This window comes from Rhinolophus sinicus, chromosome 18 (genome assembly GCF_057876585.1).
Source record: "Rhinolophus sinicus isolate RSI-liver-muscle chromosome 18, RSI-T2T, whole genome shotgun sequence".
In the NCBI taxonomy this organism is placed as follows: domain Eukaryota; kingdom Metazoa; phylum Chordata; class Mammalia; order Chiroptera; family Rhinolophidae; genus Rhinolophus; species Rhinolophus sinicus.
The window spans coordinates 116,415,701-116,443,662 of record NC_142518.1 but is presented as its reverse complement, the minus strand read 5'-3'; the positions used below and the strand labels follow the sequence as shown (position 1 = coordinate 116,443,662).

General features: G+C 39.8%; 1 protein-coding gene across 3 annotated transcripts in view; it reads left to right on the top strand.

Moving 5' to 3' along the window:
- Positions 1 to 27,962, top strand: part of HDAC8 (histone deacetylase 8) — a 182,580-nt gene that overhangs the window by 107,369 nt on the left and 47,249 nt on the right. The window lies entirely within an intron of this gene.

Genomic DNA, 27,962 nt, shown 5'->3' with positions numbered 1-27,962 from the left:
TGCTTTCCTTGGTTTCAGTTACCTGTGGTCAACTGTGATCCAAAAATATTAAATGGAAAATTCCAGAAATAAACAATTCATAAGTCTTAAATTGCACTAAATAAATAAATAAATGTAATGATATAGATAGATAGATAGATAGATAGATAGATAGATAGACAGACAGATAGATAGATAATTTTTTTAAATGATAGATTAGGCAACGCCAAGCTCCCGTCATCTCACAGAAACATAGAGAAACAAACTGTCAGGAACAGCTTTGTCAAAACTCTGGAAAATAGTCAAAGGTTCACAGCAACCAAACAAATGCCAAATCAAGGAAAATCAACTTAGAAATGATAAGAAACCATAGTGAGTTACCACTTTGTACTCATTAACATGGCTTTTTTTTTTTAATGGAAAATAAGTATTGGGAAGGACATGGAGAAATTGGAACTTTTGTGCATTGCTGGTGGGAATGTAAAATTGTGCAGCTGCTGTGGAAAACGGTTTAATAGTGCCCCCAAAAGTTAAACATAGAATTGCCATATGATCCAACAATTCCACTTCTGGGTATATATCCCAAAGAACTGAAAGCAGATACTTTTATAGCAAAGTTATTACAGCATCATTCAAAAAAGCCAAAAGGTATAAACAATTCAAATATATATATATCAAAAGATGAATGGATAAACAAAATATAGTATGTGCATACAGTGGAATGGAACACATGCTGGAGCACCAGAAAGATGAACTAGTGGATCCTAGAGCAAATTAAGACTGAAATACTACTGAAGCCTAAAACATTGCTGGAGGCAAAAATGACAAAACTGAAGCTGTCCTACTTTGGGCACATCATGAAAAGACAGGGTTCTTTGGAAAAGACAGTACTGCTGGGAAAAATAGAAGTCAGCAGGAAAAAAGGAAGACCAAATATGAGGTGGATTGATTCCAAAAAAGAAGCCATAAGCATGAGTCTATAGGAGCTGAGCAAGGCTGTTGAGGACAGGACATTGTGGACTTCACCCATTAATTGGTTGCCAGTAGTTGGAGCCAACTCAACGGTACATAACACACACATGCAATGGAATATTACCCAGCCTTAAAAAGGAATGAAATTCTAATATACAAGGTGTGATTAAAAAAAAACAAAACTATGGTGAGTGCTGCTGCCAAGTGCCATCCAATGGAAAGGCAGGGATCTTTAATACAGGAAGCAGTACATTGAACCTTAGTAACAGTGTGTGACATTTCAACTTGTTCAGTGTAGTCAGTCGGGTGTGAGCTACAGTTGAGAAAAGGTGTGTTTTAAACTGTGCCATAAATCATGGATCATGAACAACGCATTAACATTTCATCCTCCATCGTGACGATGCTCCGTATCACACATTGCTTCTGGTACGGCAATTTCTGTCAAATAAAAACATTATGGTGTGTCCTCATCCAACTTATTCACTGGAACTGGCACCATGTGACTTCTGGCTCTTTCCCAAAGTCAAAACGATGATGAAAGGAAAACGTTTTGAATTAATTCAGGACATTGAGGCAGCCACAACAGTTCAAATAAAGATACTCATGAAAGAGGACTTCCAGAACTGCTTCAGAAAGTGGCAAGAATGATGGGATAAGTGTGTTTGAAGCGAGGGAGAGTATTTTGAGGGGGATTAATGGCAATGTGTCTTTTACTGTAATAATATTTTTTAATTTAAACATTCACCATATTTTTTTATCACACCTTGTCATATCAAAACTTGAAAAACAATTAGAAGCCTTCTTGTGTTATCTGAACATATAGAAGAAAATACTAGAAGCAGCTAAAGTAATAAAAAGTGACTGTTCCTGGGAAGTGGAAATTATAAATGAGAAGCGACAAAGTAAAGAACTACTGTATGTCATCATAAAACTTAGGTAATGTTTGACTTTGTAAACTGTGTGCATCTTATTAAACTACAACATTGATCAAAATACAAATTAAGTAAGTTCAGGGTCAGATCAAATCCTGTCCATGTGCTGTGCCCACTAAGATAAACTGTTAAAGGGAAAAAAACAGTTCATGGTACAAGTAAGAAGATACCTAATTTTATTAACAGTAGGAGAGCTCTCTGGCATTTTTACTTGCTCTTGTCCCCCTCCCACAACTGCCGGGCAGCAGTCTTGAAAACAGTGACCCATGTTCCTAGTGTAAGACCATGGACCATGGTTCCAGAGGGAACAGAACAGACCTTATTTGAAATTTGTTGTGTAGATTTATCCTAACCTATGAGGGGCCACCTGAATGACAGATGCAGGGCACTCATCTCTGCTGCACCTAACTTGGAACTCAACCAGGCCAGAAAAGTAGTAGGCATTGCTTGAAAACATCATTAGATGAACAGCCACAGATGCCTGAGGCTAAAGATTACAGTTGAGACATACAATAGAAAACTTAAGGCCTGGAAGGAAACACCAGGGAGAAAATTTCTTTGGAAAATTTAGCCAATTAAAAGCACCCGTGTGTATGGGGAAATGCCCAGGACAATTAGCATGCTCAGAAAAGACCCGAGAGGACCTTAAAGACTGGAAGACATGTTTTGTTTGTCTTTTTTTAAAACTCCTGGCATTCAAGAAAATCTCTCAGAACACTAGTAATTCACTAAAAGCTTCAGGCACAAGATAGAATCAGTTGACTTGAAGATAGCACAATTGAAATTATCCAGTTCAAGGGACAGAATGAAAAAAGAATGAATAAAAGTGAACAGAACCTAAGGGAACTGCGGGACACCATCAAGTGAACCAACATATACATTATGGGAGTCCCAGAAGGAGAAGAGAGAGTCAGAAAGAATATTTGAAGAAATAATGGCTAAAAACTTCCAAAATTTGATGATAGACATTATCTACATCATTCAAGAAGCTCAGTGAACTCCAAGTAGGATAAATTCAGAGATCCACACCAAGACTCATAATCAAACTGTTTAAAAATGGAGAGAGAATCTTGAAAGCAGCAGGAGAGAAGTAACTAGTCACATACAAGGGATCTTCAATAAGATTTAAAGCTGATTTGTCATCAGAGACTATGGAGACTGGAAGACAGTTGTATGACATATTTAAAGCACTGAAAGAAGAAGAAAAAACTGTCAGCCAAGAATTCTATATTCAACAAAACTCTCCTTCAAGATTGAAGGAGAAATTAAGACATTCCCAGATAAACAAAAGTTGAGGGAGTTTGTTACCACTAGACCTGCCCTGGAAGAAATGCTAAAAGAAGTCCTTTGGGGTGAAATGAAAGGACACTAGACAGTAATTTGGAGCCATGTGAAGAAACAAAGATCTCTGGTAAAGGAAACTACAGGGGCAAATATAAAAGTTAATATGATGTATTTTTGGCTTGTAAATCCACTCTTTATTTCCTACAAAACTTAAAAGACAAATGCATAAAAATAATTATAAGTCTGTGTTATTGGGCACATAATGTATAAAGATGTAAATTTGTGAAAACATAAGGAAGGGGATGGAACTGTATAATAAATAGGGTTTTTATGTGCTATTGCAGTTAAGTGGGTATCAGTTCAAACTAGAAAATTTAAGATGTTAAATATAATACAATGGTAACTACAAAATAAATATGTACATATGGAAATGAGAAGAGAACCAAAAAGGTTCACTATAAATAATCAACTAAATACAAAAGAAGACAATAATAGAGGAAATGAGAGACAAAAATATAAGACAAAGAGAAAACAAATAGCAAAATGGCAGAAATACTTCTTTATCAGTAAACACATTAAATGTAAATGGATCGAAGTCTTCAATCAAAAGACAGAGATTGGACAGTGAATTTTGAAAAGACACTATAGTCCAACTATGTGCTGTCTATGACAAACTCACTTTAGATCCAAAGACACAAGTAGGTTGAAAGTGAAAGGATGGAAACAATATTCCATGTTAATGGTAACCAAAAAGAGCTTAAGTGGCTCCAACAACAGAATACCCATGGTAACCACTAAAAAATGTGTTTTTAAAATGCACATGAAACATCTTTTCAAGTGCACATGGAACATTCCCCAGGACATATCATATGTTAGGTCACAAAACAAGTTTCAATAAATTTAAGAAGATTGAAATCATACAAACTATCTTCTCCAACCACAATGGAATAAAGCTAAAAAAATAACAACAGAAGGAAAAGTGAAAAGTCAAAAAATGTGTGGGAATTAAGTGACACACTCTTAAAACAACTAATCGATCAAAAAAGAAAACACAATGGAGATTAGAAAATAATTTGTGATGAATAAAAATGAAAACTCAACACACCAAAACTTATGAGATGAAGCAAGAGCCATAATCAGAGGGAAATTTGTACCTGTAAATGCCTACATTAAAAAGATCTCAAATCAGTAACCTACTTTTACACCTTCAGGAACTAGGAAAAAAAAGAGATGAATCCAAAACTAGCAGAAAGAACGAAACAATAAGGATGAGGACAGAAATAAACGAAATAGAGAATCGAAAAACATTACAGAGAATCAATAAAACCAGAAGTCGATTCTTTGAAAAGAGCAACAAAATTGACAAACCTTTAGCTAGCTAATAAAGAAAAAAAGAGAAAAGATGCAAATAACTAAAATCAGAAATGAAAGTGGGGACATTACTACCAACCTTACAGAGGCAAAAAAAGGATTATAAGAGAGTACAATTAACAGTTATATGCTAACAAATTGGATAGCCTAGATGACATGAACAAATTCGTAGAAATAAACCTATTATGTAAACTGACTCAAGAATAAATATAACATCTCAACAGATCTGTAACAAGTAAAGAAATTGAATTAGTAATGAAAAACCTCCCAAAAGAGAAAATTGCAGGATCAATGCCTTCACTGGTGAATTCTACAAAGCATTTAAAGAATTAACACCAGTCCTCAAACTCTTCCAGATAATTGAACAAGTCAGAAAACTTTCTGACTCATTCCATGAGTCCAGCATTACCCTGCTACCAACATAAAATCAGATAGAAACATCATAAGAAAATTACAGCCCAATGTATCTTATGATTATGGATGCAAAAATCCATCAACAAAATACTAGCAAACTAAATCAAACTGCATATTAAAGTGATTATACACCATGACCAAGTGGAATTTATCCCAGGAATGCAAGAATGGTGTAACATAAAATCAATCAATATAATACACCATATTAATTTAATGAAGGGGGAAAGCCACATGATTATCTTAGTTGATGCAGACAAGACGTTTGACAAAATCCAACATCCTTTTATAATAAAAACATTCAGAATGCTAGGAATAGAGGGAAACTTCCTCCTCATAAAGGGCATTTATGAAAAACCCTATAGTTAACATCATAATCAAGGATGAAAGACTAAAAGCTTTCCCTCCTACAGTCAGGAACAAGATACCCACTTCCATCATTGCTATTCTACGGTGTACTGGAATTTCTAGCCAGAGCAATTAGACAAGAAAAAAGGAAATCAAAGCCATGGAAATTGGAAAGCAAGTAATAAAACTCTCCCTATTCTCAAACAACGTGATCCTATATATAGAAAATCCCAAAGAGTCCATATGAAAGTTACTAGAGCTAATAAACAAATTCAGCAATTTTGCAAGTTACAATATCCACACACAAAATCAGATGTTTTTTATACACTGGCAATGAACAATCTAAAAAAACAATTTTAAGAAAATTCCATTTACAGTAGCATCCAAAAGAACAAAAGACTCAGGAATAAATTTAACCAAGGAGTTGAAAGACTGGTACACTGAAAAGTAAAAAATATTTTCTGGAAGAAATTAAAGAAGACCTAAATAAATGGAAAGGCATCCTGTGTTAATGGATTAGAAGACTTAATATGGTTAATATGCCAATACTACCCAAAGCAGCCTACAGATTCAATGTGATCCCTATCAAAGGCCCAATAGCCTTTTTTGCAAATTCTTATGGAAATTCAAGAAGCCCCAAATAACCAAAACAATCTTGAAAGAGAACAGAGTTAGAGGATTCACACTTCACAATTTCAAAACCTACTATACAAAGCTACAGTAATCTAAACAGTGTGGTATTGGCATAGGATAGGTACATAAACCAATGGTATAGAATTGTAAGTCCAGAAATAAACCCATGCATCTATGGCCAATAGATTTTCTTTTTTTATTATTAGTTTCAGGTGTACAAAGCAACACAGTGATTAGGCATTTATACACCTCACAAAGTGATAACCCCAATAAGTCTATTATAGCCAATTGATTTTTGACAAGGGTGCCAAATCCGTTTGTGGGGGAAAAAATCATCTCTTCAACAAATGGTGCTTGGACGACCAAATATTCACATGCAAAACAATGAAGTTGGACCCCTACTTCATACCACATACAAAAATTAACTCAAAATAGACCATCAATCTAAATATAAGACCTAAAATAATAAAACTCTTAGAAGAAAACATAAAAGACATATCTTTGGTATCTTGGATTTGACAGGGGATTCTTAAATATGGCAACAAAAGAAAAAAAAAAATAGATAATTTTAACTTCATCAAAATTAAAAACTTCTGTGTATCAAAGGGTATTATCAAGAAAGTGAAGGACAGATTCTAGATTACTGTTAATTCAATAATAAAACTTTCTTCCTCTTCAGAAAAAGTGAAAAGGCAATGTACAGAATCGAAGAAAATATTTGCAAATCATATCTGATAAGGATGTAATATCCAGAATATATAAAGAAGTCTTACAACTCAACAACAAGAAGACAACTCATTTCAAAAATTGGCAAAGGAATTAAATAGACATTTCTGCAAAGAAAACATAAAGATGGCCAATAAGCACGTGAAAAAACACTCAACATCATTAGTCATTAAGGAAATGCAAATCAAAACCACAATGAGGTACCACTTCACACCTACTAGGAGGGCTAAAATCAAAATTACTTAATGTAACAAGTGTTAGTGAGTCTATGGAACTGTTGTATATTGATGCTGAGAATGGAAAATGGTACCACCATGGTGGATAATAGTTTAGCAGTTCCTCAAAAAGTTACGTATAGAATTACCAAAGGACCTAACAATTCTACTCCAAGTTATATACTCAAGAGAACTGAAAATAGGGACTCAAAGAAATACTTGTATACTAGTGATTATTATAGCATTGTTCACAATAGCCAGAAGGTGAAATAACCCATTTGTCCATTAACAGAGCAATGGATAAACGAAATGTGCTCTATCCATACAATGAAATACTATTCCACCATAAAAAGAAATGAAGTTCTGAAACATGCTGCAACATGGATGAATCTTAAGAACATTATGCTAAGTGAAATAAGCCAGATACAAAAGAACAAATAATATATGATTTCACTTACATGAAATGTCTACAATAGCCAAATTCATACAGGCAGAAATTAGGTTAGAATTTACCAGTGACTGGGGGGAGCGGAACTGGGGAGTTACTGCTTAATGGGTACAGAATTTGTGTGGGGTGATGGAAAAGTTTTGAAAATAGATAATGGTGATGGTTGCACAGTATTGTGAATGTACTTAATGCCACTAAATTTTACACTTAAAATAGTTGCAATGGCATATTTTATGTTTGATACATCTTATCACAATTATTTAAAAAATGAAAAGTAAAGATAGACAATATCATGGACCATAAAGGAAAACTCAACCAATTTAAAAGAAGTAAATCATGTAGGGTGTATTCTCTAACCAAAATAGAATCAAACAGAAATCTATATTGTTTATATAAGAAAGATAATAGGATAATCTCCAAATACTTGGAAACTAAAGAACACACTTCTGAATAACCCATATGTCAAAGATTAAATGTCAAAGAAAATAAAAAATTACATTGAACTGAATTTAAATGAAAATATAACATATCAAAATTTTTGGAACACAGCTATATCAGTGCTGAGAGAGAAACTTATAGCACTAAATCTTTAAAGAATAGCCTCAAATCAATCAATTAAGTTGCCACCTTAACAAGCTAGAAAAAGAAGAGCAAAATAAACCCAAAGGATGTAGAAGGAAGGAAATAAGAAAGACCGGAAATAAATTGAAAAAAAGAATAATAACATAGAAACTCAATGAAACAAAAAGGTAGTTCTCTAAAAACATTAATAAAATTGACAAATTTCTAGCAGGACTGACAAACAGAGAAGACATACATTACCAGTGTCAGGATTTAAACGGGATATCACCACAGAACCTGAAGACATAAAAAGGATAATAACAATGCATCTGACAACTTTACACACATAAACTTGACAACTTAAATGAAATGAACTACTGCCTCAAAAACGAGAAACTACTGCAACTCACCAAATATGAAATTATTTGAATTGCCTATAACTATTAAGGAAATGGAGTTTGTAATTTTAAAATTACCAAAACGAATTATCTGGGCCCAAATGGTTTCACTGGAGAATTCTACCAAATGTTTAAAGGATTCACACCAAATCTATACAATCTTTCCAGAAAACAGAAGAGGAGGAAATACGTCCCAACTACTTTCATTAAACCAGTATTATCCTGATGCCAAAACCAGACACAAAGAGTCCAAAAGAAGAAGACTGCATAGCAGATACCATCTCAGGAGCACACAAAATGGAAAGGAAGAACTAAAACTGTCCCTATTTGCAAATAACATGGTTGTCTACACAGAAAATCCGAAGGGATCTACACAGACCTCCTAGAACTAATAAGTGAATTCACCAAATCTTAAGATACAAGATCAATTGTACTTCTATATATTATCCATGAGCATGTGAAAACCAAAATTAAAAATGCAGTGCCATTTACAATCAGTTTAAAAAAGTGACTCAGGTGTACATCTAACAAAATATGTACCAGACTGGTATGATTTAAGTCCAAACACTGATGAAAGAAATCAAAGATCTAAATACATGCGGAGACATAAAGTATTCATGGATTAGAAGAGTCAGCATATTCAATGTAGCAGTTCTCTCCAAATTTATGTACAGGTTCAGTGCAATGCCAACCAAATTTCAGCATGTTTTTTTGAAGATATGGACAAGATAATTATAAAATGTATATGGAAAAACAAAGGGAGTAGAGGAGCTAAAACAATTTTATAGAAGAAGTCTGAAGTGAGAGCAATCACTCTACCAATTTTAAGACTTAATATATAGCTACAGTAATCAAGACTATGTGGTATTGGCAAAGGAAAGAGAGATCCCAGAAATAGACACACACAAATAGGGCCAGCTGATTTTTGACTACAGTCAAACTCAATTCAATGGAGGAAAGACAGCCTTTTCAATAAAGAGTGCTGGAGCAGTTGGACAGCCGTCAGGAAATTGTGAAATTTAGTTTAAGAAGAAGTAGAAATTTAGTGTACTGTTTTTGCAGCTTCTCTGTAGATTTGAAAGTTTTCAAAACAAGAAAATTGGGAAGAGATACGTACAATATATTGCAATTCTATTAATTTACAGTGGAAGGATACCTGGCAGGCAATGACAATAGTCTAATCTAAGGGTATTTCTTGCCCAGGATCAAGGAACCTAGGAAACTGAGTTAGTAAGTCAGGTTACCTGATGGGCGCAGAATCAGAGTGAAGGAAGTGCAGTGGAAAGGCTGTGCATACAGAGGACTGTTTCATATTTGAGTACGTCCCTGCAGACCACAATGTGTGTGTCCATCACATGCATAGTGTACCGGGCTCTCGGTGCTCTCCAGCTGTTGCACAAATGCACACATTTCCCTCCCTCCCCCCCTCTTAATGCCTCTTTTTCAAAATACTCAAACACCACCTTTCTGTAACGTGTTATTCTTCAGACAGTTTACAGTAAAGCTGATTAGATTGCAACTTTTTTCCGAGTACATTCCAGTCCTGCAGGTATGCCCTGGTCACCTTGATTACACTTGGCTATTTCCCAAGTCTCCATCAGCAACGCACCTACAACCATGGCTTTGTGTTATGTCATTCTCAGAATTATTCTATGTCTATCTCCAAATACTCGGGTCACCCTATTGCAGCCTAGACGCTGACTACATTGATTTCTTTAGTTTGATTTCTTTTGCCAAGGCCTCATCATAGACAGATTTGTTTCAGTGTGTTGACGATATTACTACTTCTTCTGGTGTCTTTGCCACTGCTCTACAAATTTGTTTTTACAAGCAGTATGACCTGAAGGAGGTATAATAGATAAAATAAAATTAGATAATATATATGAAAGTGCTTTGAAAGTCCAAAGTGCTGAACAAATGTAAGAGATTCTTACTGCTGTAATTTAATAGATGAAGGCAGTGGCTGCTTCAGGCCAGACTTCCGAGGAGAGCAGCACTTCACATTTCTCTCCCCTTTTCAGTCCCATCACCGGATGAAGAATCTGGGGAGTGAATCCATACTGTCAAAGCCACAGAGACTGATCTGTAAACCAGACCTGAACGTGTTCATTTATAATGAACACTAGATTTGGGCAATGGATGAGGCAAGGCAAGGCTTTTCTCGTCTGCTGGCTGCTGGCTTGTCCCAGTCAAGAGACCAGTTATAGACCAGAAAGCTGCTTGGTGAATGCTTAATTACAACAAAAGGAGTTGGATGTTCTCCAGAGTTGTTGTTTTGTTTGTTTGTTTGTTTGTTTTTCATTAAACCTAGGTACCTGAGAAATTGCCTTTCTCCATGTTAGGAATAGTTCTTTCAGCAGAAGCAAAGAAGCCATTGTCCAGAAATAGATAGCTCTCTCCATGGTTATTCCTGGAGGCGCACTGACAGATTTTCTCTTCTCCACCCATCTCACTTTAAAGCATCTGTCTCTACAGCAGTACCTCCAGACAGTCCGCTTATAATTTCCCACATTACAGTTTCTCTTCACATGAGTAACGCTTTAGGGTGATGGTTTTCTGACACCTTAATATCTGCATTTCCCAGTATACAACGGGTTCCCCTGGCAGGCAGGCCCCATGGTTCACTGCAGTGCCTTCATGATATGAGCAAAAGTGCGATGCCGCCTGGAGGCAAAAGAGAGTAAGCACCTGGAGGCCTGTACTCACCACCAGTTGTTGGGGAACCAGAAATCACAGCGCAGGGGTGAGGAACCTGAAGCTTCGAAAAGGTCACTGATTCATTCAAATAGTATATAGGAAAGTACCCATCACAAGGCCTGAAGTGTAGTAGGTCCTCAGTAACACTTTGTAAACGGGAATGGCCAGTTGGCCACAGTCTCCGAAATAGTGAGTGGCAGGGCCCAAAGTCCCGCACCTACTCGTTCCCCTCTATCACATCAGAAGTCATTTTGTGAAGTATTTTGCTTCCTATCCTGCTTTTAAGATGTGTCGTATGGGGAAGAGCAGAGGGGAGTGGCTCTTCTGTTCTGCTCTGGCTTCACTGTGGACTAGGACTTGTTGAGTTCAGTGTTGGAGTCACTTTCCTGGAAGCCTTCCCTGAGCCCTCCGAGACCTTTGATTTAAGTCTGCCTTTTGTCATCATTTGTACTTCTTTCTCTCCTATTTCTGGTTTCTCGAATATAAACTCTGGAAGTGTACACTCACTTATCTTTATCCCCCACAGTGAGGGCCCAGCATAGAGCCTGGAACATAGTAAATGCTAAACAAATTTCTGGTGAACTGAACGGAATTCCATTGGTCCTAGCTGATGTGATTCTCCATGGTTTGATGCGTGACCCTCTGTCTTGTCTCCAATTCCTTTTAAGTTTCTAGTACAAGCTGGTTGAAACTACATATGCTATTGTCAAATTTCAATGGAACTCGCTTCAAAATCTCTTTTCCTCCTTTTTTCTTCACTACCCCATTTTTGGTAAACCCTGCTTCCACCACCCCTTTTATTCATTCATTTATTCACTCATTTATTCACTGACAAATGTTTCTTGACCTCTCGCTATGTGCTGGACACTAGACATACAACAGTTAAGCAGACAGAGGGGCCCTACCTTTTAGAACTTGTAATCTCCTGGGAGATCATCAATAAACAAATAATAATATAATTATACATTGTAATAAGTGCTAAAAAGAAAATAAACAGATAGTACTGAAATCAGGACTGACCTCTGAGGCAATCAGACGTAGGTGTGAAGTACCAGAGATGGAAAGAACCCTGCCAGACAAATAGCTGCCTTTCAGGGAATAGCATGTGAGGAAGTGGGAAAGAGCTGGATGTGCTCAAGGAGAAGCAAAAAGCTCGTGTGACCAGGGTGTAGAGTGAGGGGAGAGTGGGGTGCGATGAGGGCACACAGGTAGGCAGGAGCCACGCCACATGGAAGCCATGTGGGGGCCTCGTAGGCTGGAGTAAAGAGCGTGCTCTGACTGGAAGTACAGTGGGAGCCAAAGTGTTTCTAAGCAGAGGAGTAACAAAATCTAACCGACATTTTTAAAAGATGAGGCTGACTGTTGTCTGGAGACAAGATAGTCTGGGGACCGAGAGACCACTGTCAAAGCTAATAACAGTGGCCCAGGTGAGAACTGCTGGGGCCTGGACCGGGGTGGTGGCAGTGAAGATGGAGAGAGTGATTCAAGAGACATTTTTGAGGTAGAATTGACAGGATTTGCTGATAATTTGAACGTGGAACCTCTTTGTTTCGCTGCTCAGGAAGGTTGGGCACAGAGAAGCCAAGTTGATAAGGAACATTGATTTCCGAACCCTGGGCTCATATTCTTTCGTGGCCTTCAGCAGTTCTCACTACCTTTGTGTCTTCTCCCATCTGGAATCATTCACCAAATCTAGCCCCTCCTTTTCTGTACTTCCCTAACTCCCACCTACGCGTGCCATGCCCAGTCTGGTCGGTTATTGTGACTGCCCTCTGGCTGGCCTCATGGCCTCCTTCCAGCCTCACAGTGCAGGTCATTTGTCATGGCCTCACTTCAACTGTGTCTCTAATAACTCTGCAGCAACTCCCTACTCATTCGAATGAAAATCCAGACTTACTTTGGGCAGTGGCTTCGCAGCACTTCCCCAGCTGGCTCCACCCAACCCTTCCTGTTTGCTCTGGTCTCCCACTATAACGCAGCCCACACCTTCAATTTTAGCCTTTTTGTGGCTACACCTCCCACCTGTGAGCTTTTAGGCCAGCTGCTTTGTGTATGAAATTCTGTCTCTTCTTCTGTACTTTCTTGACTCGCACAAATATTTTTCTTGAATCATTTCAGTCACTCAGTCTTTATTTCACCAAGTAAGAATTGAGTGCCTCCTTTGGGCTAGACACTAGTAGCCACTGGGAATGAAAAAGTCAGTAGGAGATGGTCCCTGCCCTCAAGGAGCTTACAGTCTGATGGCAGAGACATATTTGTAATCAAATAATCACAGTGCATTCTGTTAAGTGGTAGAGGGGCTGTAGAAGCAGAATGCTGAACGTACACATAAGAAGTCGCAACAAACACTACTGAGGGAAATGAAAAAGGCTTCACAGAGAAAGTGACATTTGAATTGACTAGAAGGGTATATAAGTCTTTTTTCCAGTTGAAGAAAGGAAGTAAGGGCGTTCCTAGAAGAAGGAACCTGTTGTTATGTGATGATAATAATAGCTAGCGTGTGTTGGTTTTCAGGTACAAGTGCACTTGTGATAGGGCAGCATATGCCTGAATTACAGTGAAAGGTTCAGTATGGAGTGTGTACAGAAGCATATTGGGAAATGAGGCTAGAGGGAAAAGTTGGCACAAGATTCCAGAGGCAATAGGAGCCAGTAGAGATCTTTAAAGGAGGGAGTGACATGTACAGTTTGGGCACTGTGGCAGCTGCAGTGAGCTTGGCAGACAGATTATAGAACCATGGAGGTAATTACAGTGGTCCCATGAGAGATGAGCACTTGAACCAGCATGACGGCAGGGGGAACAGAGAAGAGGACATACCTGAAGTCAAAGTGACAGGGTTGGAAGTCTAGTTAGACACAGCGGAATGGGAGAAAGTAGAATCGGGAGATGACTCCAAGATTTCTAATGAGATACCATTACCTGGGACAGGGAACAGAAGAGGAGGAAAGGATTTAGGACAGAAGATCATGAGTTTATTTTAGGGCAATTGGCATTTGAGTCATCAGTATACAAGTAGAAAGGTCCAGGAAGCAAATGGATGTGTAAGTATGGTGTTCAGAAGAAAGCTCACCACTCACAGAGCCTAGAAGTTCGTCCATTCCCTAATAGCTGTATCTCCTCCTATGTATCCTGTTATGCTAACTGTATACTTGATTACCCTAAAAATGAGGGGTCCTCCTCAATGTCCAGCTTAAGTCCTTGTAGTGCCCTGTGAGACTCTGCGTAATCTGACCTCTATCACTTCTCTGTTGTCCAGCACACCGACCTACTTACTGTTCTTGGAAGGTACCAGGCACCCTGCAACCTTAATGTTTTGCACTGGGTATTTTCTCTACTTGGAATGCTTTTCCCCAGATGTTCACATAACTCCCTCGCCTCCTTCAAGTCTTTGCTCAGTTGCCACTTTTTCAATGAGACTTACCCTGACCACCATATTTAATACTACAGCTGCCATTCCGCCATCCCCAGCCATTTCCAATCACCGTTTGTCTATCTTTTTTCACCCATAGCACTAATCATCTGCAAATACGCTGTGTAATTTACTTCTTTATTATATTTATTGTTTTCTCAAGTCTGCCCCTCCTCTAGAATGTAGGCTTCCTGAGTGCAGGCGTTTTTCTCTCTTATTCACTCATAGATGGTCAGGCACCTAAAATACTGCTGGGAGCATGATAAGCACTCAGTATATATTCATATTTGTGAAATAAATGAATGAGAGTATAGGTTCCTGCATTCTCCCTCCTAAATTCCTGTCTGCTATGTACCGTTGTATCTTCAGAGCCAAATAGAAATACAGGGAGGGGAAACAGATATAAGAATGGTGAATTCAACTAAACTTTTTAAAAAGAATCAAAAGCAGTCCTTCCAAACTGTTGCAAAAAATAAACAAGAAGGGAAGACTTCCTAAGAATTCTATGAAGCCATTATTACTTCAGATTTCAGAACTTACTACAAAACTAACATAATCAAAACACTGTGGTATTAGCATAAGGATAAACATGTAGATCAATGGAATATGATTTAGAGTTCAGAAATAATCCCTTGTATTTATGGTCAATTGATTTTTGACAAGGGTGCCAAGACAATTCAGTAGGGGAAAGAATAGTCTTTTCAGAAATGGTGCTGAGACAACCGGTTATCCACATGCAAAGTTGGACATCTACCTTCACATAATATATAAAAATTAACTCAAAGTGCATCAAGACCTAAATGTAAGTGCTGAAACAATAAAGGTCATAGAAAGAAACATTGATATAAATCTTTATGACCTTGTATTAGGCAATGGTTTCTTATATATAACACCAACAACATAAACGACAAAATAAAAAAATAGATAAATTGGACTTCATCAAAATTAATTTTTTTCTGCTACAAGAGATATCTTCAAGTAAATGGAAAGACAAAATGGGAGAAAATATTTGCAAATTTTATATCCAATGTGGGACTTGTATCTAGAATATATAAAGAACTCTTATAACTCAATATTAGAAGACAAATAATTCAATTTAAAAATATGCAAAGGATCTGAATAAACATTTCTCCAAAGAAGATTATATAAATGACCAAACAAGGACATGAAAAGATGTTCAATAACCTTAGTCCTTACAGAAATGCAAATCAAAACCACAATGAGATAGCACTTCACAGCCACTAGGATGGCTACAGTTAAAATGTCAGATAATAACAAGTGGACAAAGACGAGGAGAAATGGAACCCTCAGGCACTGCCCCTGGAAAATAGGCTTGTAGTTCCTCAAAAGCTTAAACGTTATAACTCAGCAATTCCACTCCTAGGTATACACCCAATGGAAACATATGCCCACACAAAAACTGATACACAAGTGTTCATAGCAGAATTATTCATATTAGCCAAAAAGCAGAGACAACCCAAGTGTCCATCAACTGATCAATATATAAATAAAAGGCAGTGTAGCCATACAATGGAACAGTATTTGACAATAAAGAGGAATGAGGCGCCTGACGTAAGGACCACATACTGTATGATTCCATTCATATGAAATATCCAGAATAGGCAAATCTATAGAGACAGAAAGTAGATTAGTGGTTGTGTAGGATAACATGAGGCGAGGGGATGAAGAATGACTGCTAATGAATACTGGTTTCTTTTAGGGGGAACAAAAATATTATAAAATTAGATTGTGGTGATGGTCACACAGCCCTGTGAATATACTAAATGACATTGAATTGTATGCTATGAATGGGTGAATTGTATGGTCTGCAGATTATATATCAATAAAGCTGTTTTTTCCCAAAGATAATGGTGGCTTGAACTATTGTGGTATCCATGTAGATTGTGAGAAAATGAATTTGTATATGTTTTGAAGGTAGAATGAGGTGGATTTTCTGATGTATTGTGTGTGGTGTGAGAGAAAGCAAGGACTCAAAAGATTTTGTTCTGAGCACCTGGAATGATGGAGTGAGCAACTGACACAGTGAATACTGGGGGGGGGGGGGGCGGGGCACAGTTTCTGGTAATAAATTAAAGAGTTCAGTTTGGACATGTTGCGTTGGAAATGTCAAGTAGGTTGAAGGAAAGAAAAAATACACACACACACACACCCTACAAATGATATATAATGATATTATAATTCCAGTGAGTTGAACTAGCATTGCAAACTTGGCTGTTAACATATGGATAGAATTTATAACCATGAAAATGGATGAGATCACCGAAGGAGTATGCATAGCTAGAGAAGAGGTCTAACAACAGGCCTCTGGGACAGTCCAACATTGAAATGTTGGGGATGACTAAGAACCAGCAAAGAGAGAATAATCAGTGAGAAAAGAGGAAACTGAAAGTGTGTGCTGTCCTGGAAGCCAAGTAAAGAAAGTGTTTTGAGGAGGAGGAGGGAGTGACCAATGTATGGTACTGAGAAATCATGGGTGATTTTGCCAAGAGCAGTTTTGGTGGCGCTAAATGGGAAAGTCTGGTTGGAGTACATTTGAGACAATGTAAGGAGATACGTCTCGTTTCTATACACCAGCAACAAGAATCAAAAATGCAATTTTTAAAAAGATACCATAGCAATAAAAATATAAGGTATCTATGAAGAGAATCTAACAAACATGCCAGAGACCCTTTATGAAAGAACTTGAAATGGAGAGCTATCCAGTTCACAGGTTAGGGTTACTTGATATTGTAAAGATAGTCTTTCTCCCTGAGTCAGTCATAGTGTAATTCCAGTCAAAATCCCAGCAGGGTTTTTCATGGAATTTGACAATCGAGTTCTGAAATGTATGTGGGAATGCAAAGAAAAGCCAAGGCATTCTTGAAGAGCAGCAAGGTATCAGATACTAAGGTGTGTCACACAGCTACAGTACTTAAGAGCATAATGTTAGCACAGAGGTGTGATAAATAGGCCAATTGAACAGAATAGGAAAGTCAAAAATAGACCTCTACCTATTTGGAAATTTGATGTATGACAGGTAGCATTACAGATCGGTGGGGTAAAGGATGAACTCTAACAACTGATTTGGGGGGGATTGGTTATCCATAAAAGAATAATAAAACTAGATTCCTACCTCACGTCAAAAACAAAAATCCATTCTGAATATGTTAAGTATACTTTAAACTTTTGGAGGAAAATATCGTTCCAACGTTTTCAACTGGCAGTACCTCCACTCAGGGAACATTTAAAAAGACCAGGGGTGCCAAAAAAATGTATACAAGTGGATACTTTGGTCAACATTGCTCAAGCAGTAGTTGGCCATAATCAGAAGTGTTTGGATGCTGATGGGAACCACTTTGAGCACCTCTTGTCATTGCAGACGTCACACGTGACTTGTATTCATCTTTTGTTATTGGTATATATTGAGTATTACAATTTTTTTTTATTTTTTTTTTTAGTATTACAATTTTAATACAGTTTTTTCCTTTCTTAAAATTTGTATACATTTTTTGGCAGCTTCTGTATATAGGAGAGTTTGGGGTTGTTATAATGACAGGAAGAGTGCCAAAGGCATTTGGTACCCAGGGCCCAAGGATGGTAAGTGTCCTGCAGTGACAGCCAGCCCCATATAAAGAGTAATTGCCCAGCCCCAAATGCCAGTAACCTCCCACTCAAAAAGAAACATGGATATAGGAGAATTTCTCTGTGATCTTGGGATGGGGAGAATTTTTTTTTTAAAGAAACACAAAAAGCACCAACCATAAAGGCAAAATGTAATAAATTCACTTACATGAAAACAGTGCCTCTGGTCACCCAGAACACCATAAAGTGAAAAGACAAGGCACAGAGTGGGAGGACTCCTACCTGACAATGTGTTAGTATTTGCAACATACAAACTTTATATAGCGATACATCCAAAGGAAAAATGGGCAAAAGATATGAACAAGCCTTTCACAGAAGAGGAAACCTGAAGCATGAGAAAATGCTCAACCTCATTAGTAATCAGGGAAATGCAAATCAAAAGCACAATGAGTGACCAAAAAACAGCAACACAAAATTCCACTTTAATCCACCAGATTGAAAAACTAGGTGTTGGTGAGGATATGGAAAACTTCCGCTGGGAGTGTATGTTGGGCAAGTAAGTGGGGAAACAATTTGGCATTATCTAACAAATTTGAAAATGTGCAGACCTTACAACTCATTGATGCCACTCCTAGAAACCAACCTTAAAAATTAAACATGGGCTAGTGTACTATAAAGGAAGTTCATAGCCCCCGAACTAGAAACAATAGACGTGCATCTATCACCTAGTCTTACACAAGGAAATGAATGAGCCACTGCTGCAGATAACCACATAAAAGGTTCTCAGACACAATTGCGACTAAAAACAAATTGTAGAAAGTTTTAGTATGATGCCAGTATTGAAAGTTCCAAAGCAAGCAGAATTAGAGTGTATATTGTAAGGGATACTAAAAAACATGTATGTGTAGGAAGATGGTACAGAAATGCAAGGGAGTGACTTTTAAATATTGACGATGGTGGGGGTTCTCTGGGAGAAAGACAGCTGTTGATTCTTACTATGCTCCCTAACTTATATAACTATTTTTCATGTAGAAATTGCACACAAACGTGATTTACGTCTGCTAAGCCTTTTGTATATAACAGTGGCATCATTCCTTTCAATGCAGAGTGGAGAAGAGTTGTCTCCTAAGTTTCAGGCTACGACCTGCCTTTGGAGATTCAGTTCTCCCTGGTCTCAGTCCTGCGGGCCATCCAGCCAAGAGCAGGCTGCAAATGGCAGGAATGAGCACTCCCTGTCTTAGGTCACTGGGCCTGCCAGCATCGCCACGGGGGAGCAACGGAGATAGCCAGGAGAAACACACAGACTGTGCCACAGCGGGTACACTTGGGGGTCTCTAAAGGTGGGGTGAGAGGGAGGAAGACAGCACTGGAATGCTTTCTAATGGCGTCCTCACTAGCTTATGTGACCCTGGGCAATTCACTTACCTTCTCCAGGCTCAGATCCCTCTCCTGTCCTCTTCAGGGTGGAACTAGTGCGCACTTGAGAGTCGCTTCCAGCCTGAACACCCCAGTATTCCGATCCTAAAAGTCCACTTGAGGGGAAGACAGTTTGCATGTTTACACTCCAGTGTCCAGGTTAGCGATTAGTAAGCCCCTGTCTGTCGATCAGAGCTGTAGCAGGTATTGGCGAGCGGCTGTCTGGTGGAGAAACAGAGCCACGTGTGCCTACAAACAAAGTCACATTTGCACAATTAACCTTAAGAATATAAACAGAAGTAGAAGCAAAACTGTCCCCAAGCCTTTGCAGCCGGTCCTCCCTCCTCCAGACTGCCTTTGCTTACAGCGGCTTCTATCTCTTTGCATGAAACCTTTCTGAGGCATTCTGTCTCATGTGCACATTTTAAGAGGAAAAAAAGAAAAGAAAAGCTGTCTTTATCAGGTTTTCCCCATGTAGCCTCCCTTCCATCTATGGTTTTCCTCGGCTTTATAACAACTACTATCTCTACCAGGAGAGACGTGTATGGGCAAAAACGAGCTTGGTCGCTTGGGGTGTGAACTAAGGGTTAAATTAAAGTGACAGCTGTCTATACAACTGGCCAGAATGAGGGGAAGGCCCAGCAGCATTTGTGCTTCTCACTGCCTGTCTCCCTTCCACCCCTCTGGCCACGGTGCTGAGCTGCTCTTAGAACTTTTTCTTTCCCTTCAACTATAGTTTTGTTTGTTTGTCTCAGCAGCACTTTTGAGGAACTGCTTTTGTAAAGGCAAAAGAGACAGTGTGCTACTCTGGGTGAGTCACTCTTCCTTAGTCAATGCTGCTGACAATCTCAGAGATTAACAAAGATTGCCAAGGGTGGCTGCAGTCCAGCACCCAAATGCTCACATAATTTCCCCCCTTTCCATTTTAGGGTGAAAATAATCAGGGACAAGAGGAGGAGGGGATTTATGTGAATAAATAAGACACTGTCTTACAGCCAAAGCGACATTCAGATTCTCAGCTGGCAGTGGAATTCTTGAGCCTGATCTGTAGTGAAAGCATGAGCAAACTGCTAAATGGAATGCAGAGGCGACCCGGGGCTTAATCTCTGTTCCAGTCAGTCTGCAGAAGAGCCTCAGAGCAGTACTATTCCTGGAAGGCCAAGCGCGCACCCACTCGCTGCCCCACCCCCAGCACGAGAAAGCCAGGGCCTCCATGACTGAGCCAGCAACCAGTTGCTCGGGTGAAATAGCCTATCTGGGAAAGGAGCACTCTGAAAGCGCTTTATAAACTGTAGAGTACTAGGGGACGTCAGGTGGCCCTGCCACTCACCCGTTTCTGATGTATACTCTACTCCTTCAGTTGTCTTTTCTCATTATTGGACAAAAACCACAGAATTTTGTGGTGAGAGGTCAGGCCCTGCATATAATCAATCATACCCAAGTCCCAAGACATAGAAGCAGAAATTGGCCTTAATTCTGGATTTCCCAGTCTACACATGGAGAGCATTTGCCAGTCAACAGTCTTACAAAGACGTCATAGAATGGGCAAGAAATGACCCTCCGAAAGCTTTTGGTAGGGGGTAGCTTTAAAGCCTTTTCAAGGAAAAGCTCTCAGTTTCCACACGCTGTGATTACTTCTGCATCGAAGTAGAAGCCCTTGATTCCGATGTCACATATCAGATGACTCCTCAAAAGTGCTCTGAAGTGGCTGAGTCGCTGTATCCAGTGGTGGCTCTGCCCAGAGCGACTGGACGGTAAGATCAAAGAGCTCTGTAGGCTGGGACATCCTTGGGCACCTCACCCAGCCCCTACATTAAGTCAACAAAGGAATTTGAAATTTGCGATTAAATAAAAAACAAGAACTTCATCACTCCATTCACCCATCTGCCCATTGCTTATTTTGAGTATGTACTTAACAGCACTTTCCAGAACAGAGCAATCCCTACGTAGAGACAAAGATGGCTCTAATGCCAGGGCATGGCAGGGAGGCATGTTGCATTCCTTCCCTCCCCATCCTCCCTTTCCCAGGGCTCATCCAGCTGACAGGTGCCAGAAGGGAAGAAATGTTAGCAAATGTTACTTTCCAGCCCCAAAGAAGCTGTCACAAAAGGGAGACGGAACAAGGCAGCTCATAAAATCCTTCAAGTGAGGGAGGTAGCGAGACCTATCTAATTACACAAGATTAGAAACGGTTTAACTTGTTGAGAATGTGCTACATGTGAAATGAAACAAAATGACACCTCTGGCACCCTGTAATGATACTGTATAGGGAGGAAAGCACAAAGGGTTGGTTCACGCTATCAGTAACACCAGTTTTTCTCACCCTACATTTTTGACACATCTGGTTTTAATACGGTGGTCTAAGTGAAGTAAGTTAACTTTTCACCCACTGTTCTGGCCGTCCTTTGCTTCAGTGTACACTTCCATTTGTGTTGGCATTGCCCTTCTCTTACCCCTCCCCACGCTAACAAAGGTACAAGACGGTTATGCTCCGAGATTCTGCTTATCTCTGGGCTCTCGATTGTTTTACTGTTGAAATGGCACTAACTGATCTGAAAGCAAGGCTAGCCTTTGTTCCAGCTAAATTCAACAGATTTTAGCTTTCTCCTTCTACCTAATTTGTTAAACTACCAACAGAGAATAAGAACTCCCTACGTAATCAATGAGTCACTAAACATCCTGATTTTCCAAAGTTAGGGGGTGGTCATCTGAGCTACTGTTAACTAAAATATTCGGGGACTCTGATATCTGCGTAATTGACCATTTTGTGTCTGTGTTGGTGATTATATATCTGAAGGTCTGCGAGATGGGTGTATTTTGTAGTTTGTATTTCTTACAAACTACAAAGGGAGTTTTCTTGTCAGAACAAAAAAAGGGTTTTACTCCCCCATGAGCAGAGGAAGATAGGATTTTGCAACTGGCTATGATTAAAAGCCAGAGTTTAGATTTTGTTAGTGTTTTGATACAAAAATGGAAACATGTACTCTTTTTTTTTACCTTCTTGAGATTTGTGCCTCACAGGACTTTGGAAACAGCAAAATTTGTAACTCTAAGCTGACAGGAATTATGTACTGTGATTAGAAGGTACAATTTAAATTGTGCACGATCTTAACTCTTTCTAGGACCTTTCCCTGTGTTGTGAATTCTGTCTGGACTACAGATTATAGTTGGAAAGAGGGGGGCATGAATGGTCAGCCAGTCCTCCAAAAGGTGCAAAGTCTTTCAGGTGGCTTCTGGTGTATTTTTCTTCTGTCTGAAAGCAATCCAACAGGGCACTTCTGTAGCAAACGACTTAACCCTAAGAAGTGACTAATAACGGATGTTTCATGCCCTCTGGCAAGCCAGCAGAGGTGATGATTTGGGGCACAGTTACCATTCAGTGGCTGGAGCATCCCAAGGATTGCTGTGTATAGGCTCGACCTAAGAGAAGCTCCATTTTCACTACCTTCAGTCAGCAAGCCTTCACTAAGCACATACTATGTTTCTACAATGTTCTCTGTAATTTGTTAATAGACTTCTTTTTCCAGGTGGTCAGGGAATTTCATCAATCATTTACTGACTACTGCTATACACAGGCATTATGCTGGGGATCCCAAGATAAATCAGAGGTCTTCCCTGACTTGCAGAGCTCAGAGTACAGTGTGAGAAAGAAGAAATTACAAAGGGGTGTCAGAGTAGAGTTTCCTTGCAAAGACCTCTGTGAGTGTACATAAAGGAATGATTAATTCTTTTAGGAGGGCATCAGAAGGGCTCACCAAGGAGATGATATTTGAGCCACATCCTAAAGGAAGGGTAGGATTTCACCAGGCAGACAGGAGAGGGGGCAAGAGCATTCCAAGCAGAGGGAACAGCATGTGCAAAGGCTCATTAAAGCATGGCGGGGAGTTCTTCTTACCATCACTTGTGCTAATGTTGAGTTGAGATTTTTTTCTCATGATTACACTGCCATTTTTAAACATAGGGCATGATATTTTAAGGCAATGACAAGAAAAGGCCTGATAGATTTGAAAGTTCTCCTTATTAAGCTGTGATGCTTATCTAGTGTCTTGCACACAGCAGGCCCTCAAGAAATGCTTGCTGAATGATGGCTCTCGTATCTCTTTCCATTTATAAATCACTACTCTATCAAAGATCTGCTTCCAAAGCAAAAGTCCTGCTTGTGACTTAGGGATGGCTGTCCACAGTTCTGCTCTCTGTCACCCCAGTCTCCTCTATTCTTGAGGCTGGTGTCCTAGGAACTTTACTGATACTGGCTAATATGGACAGGTATACCTCCCATTTTAAATGTTATGGTAGAACCTAAACATGATTGATCAAACCCTTTATATGGCAATAATAAAGATATGAGTTGTCTGCACTGAACGTAATGTGGTACTGCCTATTCTTTGTTATTGTTAAGAAAGAGAAGCTAAATTTTTATTATTTTTATAAATTATGTCATAACCTTTAGGGTAGTAATAAATTTGTGCCTTGAAAATCACCAAGAAATAGATGACAGAAAATGTGGTTAGACGTAAAACCATTTGCAAATGATATGCAAGTACACTTGTAATCCTTTTACTGGGTGTCTGGATCCAGTCTTTGGGGAAAATCCCACCAGGGAATCTTGTCTCATTGTGAATCTGAAATATATCAGAAATAAACTTCTTCAGTTCCAAACCTTAGCAGCTATGTGACTGGCTCTTTCAGGCCTAATCTAGAGGCCACAATAGCAGGCCACAGAATGTACTCTTTCAGCCTCTGCACTGCAGTGGGTGAATTCTTTCCACGGCAGTTATTGTGTGCCTCCTGGAGCCAGGCACAGTGCTAGGTTCTAAGAATACAGAAGTAAAGAAGAGCTATGTCCCTGCCCCCATGCCACCCTCAGCCTAGTGAAAGGGCTCATGATCTCTCCTGGGTCATGGTCCCTGTTGAGGATCTGATTCTAACTGGCCTTACATTACTGAAATGTTAAGGTGGCAGCTTTCTGTTGCCCCAAGGAAAGGCAAGAACTTTTGTCCCTGATAAATGGAGTCTTGTGAAACCCAGTGTAGGAGGTTATTTTTTTCTAGACGTTAACCTTTATCCTCTTTTGGCGCCTGTAGCACGGTAGAGAGATTAGGGGCTTTTGAGCCAAACCGTTTGGAATTCTGACCCTATAACTCGCAGTGGGACTTTGGGTAATTGACCTGGTCTCTGATAAGCTCAGTTTCCTCAGCCTAAAACAGTGGTCGTCATGCGCACTTTGCAGGGTGGCTTGCCTGTGAGGACTGAAGGAGTCAATGTGTATGAAGCACCTCGCACAATCAGTGTTCATAAGTGAGAAAGCGAGATTTTAAACCCAGGTCTTTCTGATTTGGAAACCCAGTCTCTGCTTCCTCACAAAGGCTCGGAAAATACTGGAGTATATTTAAGTCTCAGCAAAACTCCATAAGGAAGGGACGCAACAGCACAGCTGAAGAAACAAATGGACGGAAAGAGAGAAATATGCTAATTTGTTTAGAGACACTTGGGACGTCTGTGACAAAGTTGACACCGAGTCCAGAGTCTCAGCATCCGTTTCTCGCTTTGAACACTCAGCATCTCCCTGTGCAGTTGCATTCACTCCTCCTGTAAGCATTCATTGACTACCACTGTGTGCCTAAGCGTTTACTGACTACCACTGTGTGCCCACCTTGGCTGTATGTGTTTCTGGTGATTTAGGAGACATGATCCATGCCTTCTAGGCACTTACAGCCTAGAGAGGAGGCAGAAGCTATACCCAACAAACAATTAGAGAAGAATGACACAAGACAGTGTATAACCAAGGACTGGTAGTAGGCAAAAGTAAGGGCCGCCATAACACAATACCACAGGCTGGGGGGCTTAAACAGCACAAAATGATTTTCTCACAGTTCTGGAGGCTGGTTGTCCTAGATCAAGCAAGGTCCATCAGCTTCAGTTCCTGCTTAAGAGCTCTCTTCCTGGCCTGAAGACAGCCACTTTCTTTCTGCGTCCTCACATGGCCTTCCTTCGGTAGTTCCCTGGGGGGCAGGGGGTGTAAAGCAAGCTCTGATGTCCAGTCCTATAACGACGCTAATCCTGTGGGATCAGGGCCCCACCCTTATGTCCTTATTTAACCTTAATAACTTCCTTATTCTAAGTACAGTCACACGGGGGTTAGGGATTCAACATAGGAATTTGAGGACACAATTCAGTCCATAGCAGTGTATCTGTTTATGTGTGTGTTTAATCAGTCTAGCATTTTTTTAGACAATAGATTAGACAGGTACACCTGTGGCACTAGGGTAACAGTTAGGAGGCTGTTGTGGTAGTCTAGATCCCAAATGCATTTTGGAAGTAGAACTAACAAGGCATGTTGCTGGGTTAGATGTAGACATTAGAGACAGGGAAGTGTCAGGGAGGACCTCAGGGTTCTTTCTTGGGCAACTAGGTGAATGATTGATGGATAAAGGGAACACTGGAGGAGGAGGACTGGCTTGGGAATCGGGGTATCAGTGCAGTTCCTCTTCCTCCAAGCTCCAACTTCCATCTCATCTGTCTGTGAAGTCCTCCCTGGCCACCCCTCCCATCCAGAGTTAGTCACTTCTTTCCCTGAGATCCTGTAGTACCTGACATGTATTGTTATCTGACTCCTTATCACATTGCACTGTAATTCATTTACTCATCTCCCCAACTAAACTGAATGCAAGGGCAAAAACTGTCCAATACCTCTGTCCATCCGCAATTCCTGCCACAGTGTTGGGAAACAAGTAGGTCCTCAGATATAATGATGATGACATCAAACTTTCAGAGTGATTACTATGTGCCCAGTACTGAGCTAAGTGCTTGAGAGGCATCTACTCATCTGTATCCTCAACAATTGCATTATTATCCCCATTTCACAGATGGCTTGCCCAAGCTGGTATAATGAGTAAGTGGCAGAGCCAGGATTCGGACCCAGACAGGCCAGCTCTGGAGTCCCAGCTCTTCACCACTTTACTACACAGGCTCCCAGTGATTTTTGCTGCTCAGATGATTAGTGTTGCCCTTCAGACTCTTTCCCGTAGGGCAGCATTCATCTCTTCCCACCCTACTGTTTCCCGGTCTGTGATTCACTTAGAGCTTGGGAGCTGCTTTCATGACTCCAGGGAGCAGGGAGATTCCTCTGCCAAATCCATCCTTCCGTCTGGCCTGCTGCTTAAGTACCAGGTACCTGCTTTGTGTCTCTCCTCCCAGTCTCAGTCTTCTACCCTTCATGGCTGCCAGCTCCTCCCTGCTCAGTCTTTTGTAGTGTAGGGACCAGGCTTAGCTAACTCCTGCGAACTCCAGTTCACACACAGGCTCAAATTGACTGCGTGCCCTGTAATGCCCCCAACTGAGCCCATCTCACTTGGCTCCGCCTGATGTTTTGTTTTGTTTAGTTTTGTTTTTTAAGGGGGGCTGTAGTTTTCGGTTTTGATTCCCTGCTATTCTACTCTGAGCAAGCACCCACCCCCAGACTAACAGAGCAAATAAGAAGGAAGGTGACCGGTGGGGTAACAACCGTGCCATGGTGTTCATTACCCTACTTTGCATTCCCTCAGTGTTTTGGTTTTGTGCTGTTTTATTTAGATTTTGAGAGTTTTTAGAAAGGTAACTGATATATGGTAAAAGCATGGTTCCTAGAGCCAGATACACCCACCACTTCCCCTGTGTGACCCAGGGGAAGTCATTTAACCTCTCTGTACCTCAATTTCCTCATCCATAAAATGGAGCTAATGTGCTGCCTACTTGATACGGTACTTGTAAGGATGTAATGAGTCAACCTATGCAACACTTGGAACTCTACCTGGTGCGTACAGTAGCAGAGGAAAAGATAACAAATGCACATATCCCCACTATTCAAAATTGAAATTGGTGAAGATTTGACCTTAGCTTTATGTCTTTTGTTAAAAATCAATTGTCATAGATAAGTTAAACATTTTGTGACCCTCACCCCCAGTGCTATACTGTCCCCACCTCTGCAAAGGCATCCAACATCATGAAATGATGTGTATCTTTCCAGTCCATTTTCACAGTAATGACAAACAAGATTTGATATGGAGATGGGGGTGCATGGTTTCTTTTTTGTTAATCTACCCAAATGGTACCAGAATGTACAATATCATCTTGCAACCTGCTGTTTCATTCAATGTGTTTTTTCAGCTCTATCCATTTAGATCCAGTTTAGTCCATTTAAGAGCGCTATAGTATCTCATGGTGTGGATATCCCATGTTTTCGTTATCCATTCACATCGGTCATTTTGCACTTGTGTCTTTGGGCATGTGCGCAGAACAGCATGGCCTGGGGTCACATCCCAAGCTGGTGACTCTCAGCAATTCTTTATGCCACAGTTTCCCAATCTGTAAAATGAACAGAACTGTACATACCTCCTGGGGTTGTTGTGTGCATGAAATGGGCTCAGGCAGTTAAAATGCTTTCGTGACTAAAACATGGTAAGTTACTAATGGTTTTTACTATATTTATCATACATTTCTCCCTCAAATATGAGAGTACACCTTTTTTAAAGTATAGATACGTGAATAAAAATATACTAGAGGGATATTCATCAAAATGTTAACCGGTGTTAGAAATATGAG